Source organism: Agelaius tricolor, unplaced genomic scaffold (assembly GCF_023055355.1).
Source record: "Agelaius tricolor isolate 1412-34295 unplaced genomic scaffold, bAgeTri1.0.p SCAF_34, whole genome shotgun sequence".
NCBI lineage: Eukaryota > Metazoa > Chordata > Aves > Passeriformes > Icteridae > Agelaius > Agelaius tricolor.
This window is the reverse complement of record NW_027269294.1, coordinates 13,631-23,131: the sequence shown is the minus strand read 5'-3', so window position 1 is coordinate 23,131 and position 9,501 is coordinate 13,631. Positions and strand designations below refer to the sequence as shown.

Here is a 9,501-nt window from a genome sequence, read left to right as displayed (position 1 = left end):
TCTTTAGCATATTTGGAAGATTACGGTCAGGGTCAGAGAAAACACACTCCGAAAAGGCAGAGTTTTAGGACTGCAGTGGAATGCTTTAGAAAGGGGCCAGCAATGGCACAGCGGGTCGGGTCCCACGCTGCCAGTCCAAAGGTTGTAAGTTTTAGACCCAGCTAAGTTGTTGTGGTTAGGGTTAGATGCTCTCAGCTTTGGTCTGGGAGAACTTCTGCACAGAAAAACTCACCCCCCACATCTCCCGACGCCAGTTTGCAGGAGGTGCTCGGCACTGCCAGGGCAGCCCGAGTTCTCGGCGGGGGCAGCTTCGCTCCCGGAGAAATCCTGCGCCGGCCCTCTTCCCCGTAAAGCCAAACTCAGCCCCGCTGCGCGTCGACGTCCGTTCGCAGGAGGCACGTGGCACTCCAAGGGCGGCAAGAGTTCTCGGCGTCGGCAGCCGCGGTCCGTGAGAAATCGTTCTCTGCAGTTTTGGAGGCCGAATCGCAGTTTCGGCCACGGGCACACAGAGAGGAAAGACGGTTAATTTCCTTAGAAAGGAAAGTCTGGCAGCCCATGGTTTAAGGGGCAGACGAAGGGCTGTGCAGAGGAAGGAACTCATCACAGGACCTTTCTTCACCTCAAGCCCCACTCCAAGGTCTAGCAGCCCCCCTGTGACCAGCTGCTTTCAGAGGGTTACCCAGTCACACCCGCACAGGGAGCTGCTAGTCCAGAGGGGCTAACAGGGGCATCCCAAGGGTCCCTCCAGGAACTACGGTCGGAGCATCCAGCACGGACTAGGGAGCAGCCAGACCCACCTCGGCACGGAGCATCACTTCGAGAAAATGCCAAGCGAAGAGCCCTTTTGCCAAGGGGCAGCATCTGAGCAGGCCAGGCAGCATGTGGGGTTCCAGGAGAGGGCTTTCAACTTTCCCCTTTTACTGTGTCAGTCCCTCCCCAGGGCCCCCAGACCCTCCACAGCACTCCCAGAAAGGAGAGAGGTTATTAGGAGAAAAAGGGTTTAGAGAAAAGGGAAAAAGCTTCCTTTTCCTTTATTTTTTGTGTTCAAACTGGGAGGGACTCTGCTTCCCCTGCCATTTTAATGGTCTCAGTTGAAAGAATCCCTGCCTTTTCTATGCTGTTAGGGGTGTTAATTGACAGGGAGTCCTCATTTTCTATTATTTTCCAGTTTAGAAAATAATAAACTGGAAAATAATAGAAAATAAGTTTAAGTAGAGGGGGAAAATATTGAAAATGTTTCTTATGGGTTTGAATTAAGGGTAGCCAGCCCCTTTTTGTTGTCCTGAGGCCTAAATTGAGGGAGAAGCCCAGCTATCTCTCCATAAGAGTTTGAACTGAGCAAAAAATCCCTCTTTTTTCATCACTGGAGAGATTTAAAGTGATGAAAACCCCTCTTTTGCCAGTACTTAAGGAGAATAAATTAAAGGGCAGAAGCTATTTATTTGCCATTGTATTAGTTTCAGTAGAGGTAACTGCCCCATTTCCTCTGTTTAAGGGGTGCACTGGAAGGAAGCTCTGCCTTTTTCAGCATTTCAAGGGTTTAAAATACATTTCAGGGCCCTTCTTTCTGTGCCGTAGGACCAAGTACCTCAGAGCAGGGTGAGCCTGGCATGCACTTAACCCTTACACTGCCTGGGAAGCTTTTATTTTTCTTATTTTTATTTATAATGTAGATAGGCCTAATTAGAGGTCCCAAGGAGACTTAGACTATTCATATCATAAGCATTCTTCTCCACGCAGCTCAGTCACACGTGAAGTACTACCTAGTAGCCACTAAGGAATAATTATAAGTAAATTAACAGCAAATTACCCAATTTATCTAGTTATGCTGCCTAAACAGAAAGTTTTATTTCTCACCAGTTTTCTGCCCTTTTACTCTAAGTAGTTGTGGCAAAAAAGAAAGTGCTGTTATTTTTCTGAAGAGTTTTCTTCTATAACAAGCCCTTTGCTCCCCTTGAATTTGAGTCAGAGGAGCCAAACAGCTGTAGCTTCTCTGAGGGCTTTTATGCCCGGTGGGATCAGCCCCCTCCCTTTTCCTGGGTGCCATGGGAACGAGAGGCGGGCACCATCAGGGGTATATTAACCCCAGCTTTTGCTGAGGGGCTTCATTCCCTCACTGGGCTGTGCTGAGATAAGAGCTCTTCTCTCATTTCAGAGAAGAGGCTCTTTCAGCTTATCTCAGCTTGTTTTCAGTAGGTGTTTCTGGGCACCTAAAGCAACAGAGCCTTTGAAGATACTGTGAAGAAAACAGCATAGAATACAGGGACTATTTAAGTTCACAATTTTGGGTTTTGTGTTTAGGGGTGGTAAAGTGCATTTGTAATTTCGGGTTTTGTTCATATTTTGTTATGTATTTTTTTTTTAGGAAGAGTGCAGCTTCCAGAGGCTCCAGGTTGTGTCAACTGCAACACTTTTCAGCAGATTCATCATGTCACGAGAGGGATCTGCCTAGTGTCAAAGATGATGTTTGAGATTGAGGCTTCAGGTGAGTTGAGGATTGTGACTAGGAGAGGGAGGCTGAGCAGGTATCCAGTTAGGAGTTATTGTTGGGGGGGTGGTTTTGAAGGCAGCAGGGTGAGAAAGGGTGTTTATTTGAGCCCCCACCCCAAGGCTTTTCAGAAGCCTAGCAGAGGCATTCACATGTCTTACAGCACACAAGGTCACCCACTGCACTCACAGGAATGCCATTTCACTTTGCCTTTCTCTAACCCAGGTGCCAATCATAATAATGGCCACAGCCTTGGAATCAGGATGAAGCTGGAGCCTGAAGGAGCCAGGCACACTCAGGAGAGGGCAAGTAGCTGACTTGCTGGGATTTGGCCCACATAACTCTTTACTTATACTTTGGTTTTTTTTTCTTTATTGTAGCTGACCGAGAGGCTAACAGGCGATCACGGGGCCCTCCGAGGCAGACTCATTTCAGGCGCAACGTGGATCCACATCACCGATCATCCAAAAGATAAGTCAGGGCCACGGCCTGGAGATGGGATGATGGGAGAGTAGTGGGTTGGGAGTTCCTGGGACAGATTTAAAAATTAGCAGAGGGAAAAGCAATCTTCTCCAAGGGGCCTCTTAGGACAGCTAAAGGGAGAGGCTCTCCTTTTGATGGCAGCTTTCAGGCGGGCAGCGCAGAACAGTTCCGGTCCACGTCATGTTGTTCAGTGTACCGTGTTACCTAGTGTGTCTTTGGGGTCCCTTTTGCCTTTTCCCCTCGAGACCCTCACCACAAGCATAATGCGTTGTGTTTGTTGTCCCCCCGTTTGTCACGTTCCGTGTCACGGGTGTCCACACACATTTGTGCCGGAGCTGCCCTGCCCTGCCGCATAGCCTGCTGCAATCGGACAAGTCCCAGGGACTTGCAGTTTGTGGGGTGTTGCCAGACTCTAGATGATATTCCTAGATAGACAGAAGATGTTTGGAGCTGTGAAGTTATCCTGCAGCCCTTTGACTTTTGTCCTCACTTTCTTTCAGACGCAGAAGGATAAAATCCAGGGCAAAATCCATCCACCCATCCCAAGTGAGGAGGTTCCCCCGAGCAGGTCAGTCACCGTTTGTCTCTGCAGGGAGAGTGTAAAGTGTGACTCTGTTACAGCACTTCTCTTTTTCTTTTTAGGAGGTAAAGCTGGACATCAGCAGTCAAGGTGAGCTGGGCAAGGTGAGCATTGAGTAGCGTACAGAAGCAGTTGTTATTGCTCCAGTCTCATTTTCTAAGCATCCGTTCCTGTTTCTGCGCTTTAGGCAATCCACTCGGAGTACGCCAGGCCCCAGTCACCAACCGGCCGACGCGCCGGGTTTGCCGCTCTCCCGAGCCCTGCGGAAGAATCACGGGACTCGTCGATGAAGCCTCTGCCTTTTCTGTTTAAAGGTGTCACCAGGGTAGCCTTGGGCACCGGCCGAGGAGTCACGGTGAATCGGGGAAGTAGGGAGGCGGAGCTCGGGTCCACTCAGGTTTCAGCAATGCCACATGACCTCGTCTCCTTTTAACCCAGGCTTACCCCGTGACAATGGCATCAGCCTCAGAGCGTGGCCGAAGGGTGCGGCCCCAGGAGCCGGGCATTCTTAGGAGAACGGTGAGTAGCAGAATTGTTGGGTTTTGGCCAGTGTGCTGCAGAGATCATGCATTGATATTTGGATTTCTTTCATATAGCTGACTAAGAAACAACAACAACAACAACCGTTGAACAACGGTGCCAGCAGGAACTTCCCAGATGTTGAGGCTGCCTTCTTTTGCACCTGACACGGACCTGCATCCCCAGATGTCTGAGAGATAAGTAGAGGGCTACAACCCACAGAGGGGATGAAAGCGGGGCGCAGGGTAGGGACCCACCGGGAGGGGTTTTTGAGTCTCCTTTGGAGATGGGGGTGTTCATGAAGCAGACACTCTTAGGCCCCATAAAAGCAAAGCCTGACTTTTGATCACAGCGCTGAGGTGTGCAGGGCAGAGCAGTCCCGGTGTGTATCGTGTCACTTGTCTTTTGTGTATTATGTGTGTTTGGATATGTCATGTCTTTTACCTTAGGCCTTGGTGGGGCCTGTCAGAAACCCTGGCATCATTGTTAGCATCTGTGATCTCTGCATTCGTTGGCCTGGCACCAGTGCCATAGAACTTTTGAGTCAGAAGCTCAGACAGGCATCAGACTCTCTTCTCTCTTTAGAAGCATCCGGTCAGCTGTCTTTTCAGGTCTTGTTCTGAGCTGTATGGACAGCTATGTCCCGCCAGGATCCATTATGGCGGACTAGGACTCGAAGGAACGTGAGGGCAGGTAGAGGCTTCTGGCTGTATGATTCTCGGGCATCCATTTTTTCAGTTCTTGGAATAAATCATTCGGTTAGCATCTTCTTCCTCCAGGTTTCTCTGAGCCTCATCAGCTCACCATCGGTCTCACCTCGGTCATCTCCTTTTGCATTCTCTCAGTCCTCGCAGCCATTTTCCTTGCCAGGAGATTTCTGTCCGTGTCGCGTCCCCGTTGTTTGTCACGTCCCGTCCTGTGTCACGGGTGTGCGCACACATTTGTGCCGGAGCTGCTCTGCCCTGCCGCATAGCCTGGTGCAATAGGAGAAGTCCCGGGGACTTGAAGTTTGTAATGTGGGGTGTAGTTGGACTCTAGATGGACACAAGATATCTGGAGCTCTTAAGTTATCCTGCAACAGTTTGACTCTTGTCCTAACTTTTTTTTCAGATTCAGATGGATTAAACGTGTGCCAGAGGGCCCCATCCCGGGTGAGGGGTTTCCCCCGAGCAGGTGAGGCACCATTTGTCTCTGCAGCAGAAGTGTATGTGGTGACTCTGTTACAGCTCTGTTCTTTGTCTTTCTTTTTAGGAAGCAAATGTGGATACCAGCTGTCAAGGTGAGCAGTGGAGAGCAGTAGCTGTTATTGCTCCAGTCTCATTTTCTGGTGCTGCTCTAAGCTTCCATTCTCTTTTTTGTGCTTTAGGCAATCCACTCGGAGCCTGCCAAGCCCCTGTCACCAGCCGGCCTATGCACTGGGTTCCCTGCATGTGTGAGCCCTGTGGATGCATTACAGGGCCTGGTGATGAAACCCTGAACTTTTCTATTTAAAGGTGCCATCCAGGTGGCCTTCAGCAGCCGCCAAGGAGTTGCGGTGAGTAGGGGAAGTAGGGGGGAGGAGCGAGGGTCCACTCAGGTTTCAGCCGTGCCAAATCACCTCATCTCCTCTTAACCCAGGCACCCCCTGTGACGACGGCCTCGGTCTCCGAGCGTGCCCAAAGCGTGCGGCCCGAGCAGCTGAGCGTTCTTAGGAGCACGGTGAGTAGCAGACTTGTGGGGTTTTGGCCGATGGGCTGCCAAGATCGGGCACTGATGTTTCGTTTTCTTTAATACAGCTGTCTCAGAGACACCAGCCCGGTGCCAGCAGGACCTTCCCGGCTGACGAGGCGGCCTTTCTTCGCACCTAAGACCGGAATCACCAGACGCGTGAGAGATAAGTAGAGGGCCACGACCCAGAGAGGGGATGAAAGCAGGGTGCTGGTTTGGGAATTACTGGGAGGGGTTTTTGAGTCTGCTTTCGAGGTGGGGGGTGTCCATGAAGCGGCCCCTTAGGCCCCATAAAAGCAAAATCTCACTTTTGATCCCAGTGCTGAGGTGCGCAGGGCAGAGCAGTCCCGGTGTGTATCGTGTCAGTTGTCTTTTGTGTATTGTGCTGTTTGCATATGTCATGTCTTTTACCTTAGGCCTTGGTGGGGCTTGTCAGAAACCCTGGCATCATTGTTAGCATCTGTGATCTCTGCATTCGTTGGCCTGGCACCAATGCCATAGAACTTTTGACTCAGGAGCTCAGACAGGCATCAGACCCTCTTCTCTCTTTAGAAGCATCCGGTCAGCTGTCTTTTCAGGTCTTGTTCTGAGCTGTCTGGACAGCTATGTCCTGCCAGGATCCATTAAGGCGGACTAGGACTCGAAAGAATGTGAGGGCAGGTAGAGGCTTCTGGCTGTATGATTCTCGGGCATCCATTTTTTCAGGTCTTGGCATAAATCATTTGGTTAGCATCTTCTTCCTTCAGTGTTTTCTGAGCCTGGTCAGCTTGCCATCGGTCTCAACTCAGTCATCTCCTTTGGCATCTTCTCGGTCCTTGCAGACATCCTTCTTGCCCAGAGATTTCTGTCTGTGTTGTGTGCCCATTGTTTGTCACGTTCCGTCTGTCCCGTGTCACGGGTGTCCGCGCACATTTGTGCCGGAGCTGCTCTGCCCTGCCGCATAGCCTGGTGTAATAGGACAAGCCCTGGGGAGTTGAAAGTTGTAATGTGGGCTGTACTTGGACTCTAGATGCTATTCCTAGGTTGACATAAGGTGTTTGTAGCTTTTGAGTTATCGTGCATGTGTTTGACATGTGTTCTAACTTTCTTTCAGGTGCAGATGCATTGCATCCATGGCAGAGCCCCCCATCCCGGGTGAGGGGGTTCCCACAAGCAGGTCAGTCACCATTTGTCTGTGCAGGGGGAGTGTCAAGTGTGACCCTGTTACAGCGCTCTTCTTTGTCTTTATTTTTAGGAAGTATAGCTGGATCTCAGCAGTCAAGTTCAAGAGAGCAAGGTGAGCAGTGAGGAGTAGCCTTTCTTGTTGCTGCGGTCTGAATTCTAAGAGGGCAAGTCTAAGTCTCCATTCTCGTTTTTGTGCCTTAGGCAATCCACTCGGAGCATGCCAAGCTCCCATCCCTAACTGGCCGACGGACCGAATTTTCCACCCTGATGAGCCCCGACTTCCGGGTAGCAGTCAGGAGCCAACGAGGAGTTGCGGTGAGTCAGGGAAGTAGGGAGGAGTACTGAGCGTCCAGTCAGTTTTCAGCAACGCCACATCACCTCCTGTCCTCTTAACCCAGGTGTACCCAACGACGACGGCGTCGGCCTCCGAGCGTGCCCGAAGCGTGCGACCCGAGGAGCCGGGCCTTCTTAGGAGAAGGGTGAGTAGCAGACTTGTGGGGTTTTGGCCGACGGGCTGCCAAGATCACGCACTGATGTTTGGTTTTCTTTAATATAGCTGTCTAAGAGACAATGGCCCCATGACAGCAGGACCTTCCCAGCCGGTGAGGCGGCCTTTCTTCACACCTGACATGGACCGGCATCCCCAGATGTCTGAGAGATAAGTAGAGGGCCACGACCCACAGAGGGCATGAAAGCGAGGTGCTGGGTCGGGACTCCTGGGGTTGGGGAGGGGAGGTCTTGAGTTGGCTCTGGAGATGAGAGTAGCCAAGAAGTGGCCCCTTAGGCCCCCTAAAAGCAAAGTCTCCCTTTGGATCACAGTACTGAGGTGCACAGGGCAGAGCAGTCCCGGTGTGTATTGTGTCACTTGTCTGTCGTGCATTATGTCTTGTTTGCGTGTCTCATGTCTTTTATCTTAGCCCTTTGAAGGGCCTATCAGAAACCTCGGCAGTATTCTTAGCAGCCACGATCTCCACGTTTCTTTGGCCCGGCACTCAGGCCATAAAACTTTTGACTCGGGAGCTCAGACAGGCATCAGAATTGCAACTCTTTGTAAGCATCCAGTCAGATGTCTTTTCAGGTCTTGTTCTGAGCTGTATGGACAGCTGCACCCTGCAAGGTTCTATTATGGTGGATTAGGACTTGTAAGAATGTGAGGGCAAGTAGAGGCTTCTGACCGTAGGGCTCCTGTGCATTCATCTTTGCAGTTCTTGGACTAAAACATTGAGTTAGCATCTTCCTTCTCCAGGGCACTCTGAGCCTTATCAGCTCACCATCGGTCTGTCTTACCTCGGTCATCTCATTTGGCATCTTCTCAGTCCTCGCAGTCATCCTTCTTGCCTAGAGATTTCTGTCCGTGTTGTGTGCCCATTGTTTCTCATGTCCCGTCTGTCCCGTGTCACGGGTGTCGGCACACACATTTGTGCCGGAGCTGCTCTGCCCTACCGCATAGCCTGGTGTAATAGGAGAAGCCCCGGGGAGTTGAAAGTTGTAATGTGGGCTGTACTTGGACTCTAGATGCTATTCCTAGGTTGACATAAGGTGTTTGCAGCTTTTGAGTTATCGTGCATGTGTTTGACATATGTTCTAACTTTCTTTCAGGTGCAGATGCATTATATCTCTGGCAGAGGGTTACAGTTAGGAGGTGCCAGGCCTTCTTAGGAGAAGGGTGAGTAGCAGACTTGTGTGGTTTTGGCCAAAGAGGTGCCAAGGTCAGGTGTTGACGTTTGGTTTTGTTTAATATAGCTGTCTAAGAGACAACAGCCCGGTGACAGCAGGAACTTCCCACCAACGTTTTCCCGCCCAGAAAGGCGGCCTTTCTTCGCACCTGACACGGACCGGCATCCCCAGATGTCTGAGAGATAAGTAGAGTGCCACGACCCACAGAGGGGATGAAAGTGAGGTGCTGGGTTGGCACTCCTGGGGTGGTGGGGGGGAGGGGGGAGGTTTTGAATTGGCTCTGGAGATGAGGGTAGCCAAGAAGTGACCCCTTAGGCCCCCTAAAAGCAAAGTCTCACTTTTGATCACAGTGCTGAGGTGAGCAGGGCAGAGCAGTCCCGGTGTGTATTGTGTCACTTGTCTGTTGTGCATTATGTCTTTTTTAGCTGTCTCATGTCTTTTATCTTAGCCCTTTGAGGGGCCTACCAGAAACCTTGGCACCAGTCTTAGCATCTGTGCTCTCAGTGTTCCTTGGCCTGGCACCAATGCCATAGAACTTTCGACTCGGGAGCTCAGACAGGCATCAGACCCTCATCTCTTTTTATAAGCATCCAATCAGCTGTCTTTTCAGGTCTTGTTCTGCGCTGTATGGACACCTATACCCTGCCAGGATCCATTATGGCGGACTAGGACTCGAAGGAACGTGAGGGCAGGTAGAGGCTTCTGGCTGTATGATTCTTGAGCATCCATCTTTGCAGTTCTTGGAATAAATCATTCAGTTAGCATCTTTTTTGTCCAGGTTTCTCTGAGCCTCATCAGCTCACCATCGGTCTCACCTCGGTCATCTCCTTTTGCATTCTCTCAGTCCTCGCAGCCATTTTCCTTGCCAGGAGATTTCTGTCCG

At 50.8% G+C, this 9,501-nt stretch overlaps 2 long non-coding RNA genes across 2 annotated transcripts; both read left to right on the top strand.

Moving 5' to 3' along the window:
• Positions 1–2,130: 2,130 nt before the first annotated feature.
• Positions 2,131–5,350, top strand: LOC139602521 (uncharacterized). Its single transcript, XR_011683280.1, has 5 exons — positions 2,131–3,539; positions 3,614–3,641; positions 3,739–4,070; positions 4,148–5,243; positions 5,322–5,350. It is a non-coding gene; the product is annotated as an uncharacterized lncRNA (long non-coding RNA).
• A 110-nt stretch (positions 5,351–5,460) lies between these two features.
• On the top strand, positions 5,461–6,836 carry LOC139602525 (uncharacterized). Its single transcript, XR_011683283.1, has 3 exons — positions 5,461–5,604; positions 5,688–5,768; positions 5,846–6,836. It is a non-coding gene; the product is annotated as an uncharacterized lncRNA (long non-coding RNA).
• Positions 6,837–9,501: the final 2,665 nt, after the last annotated feature.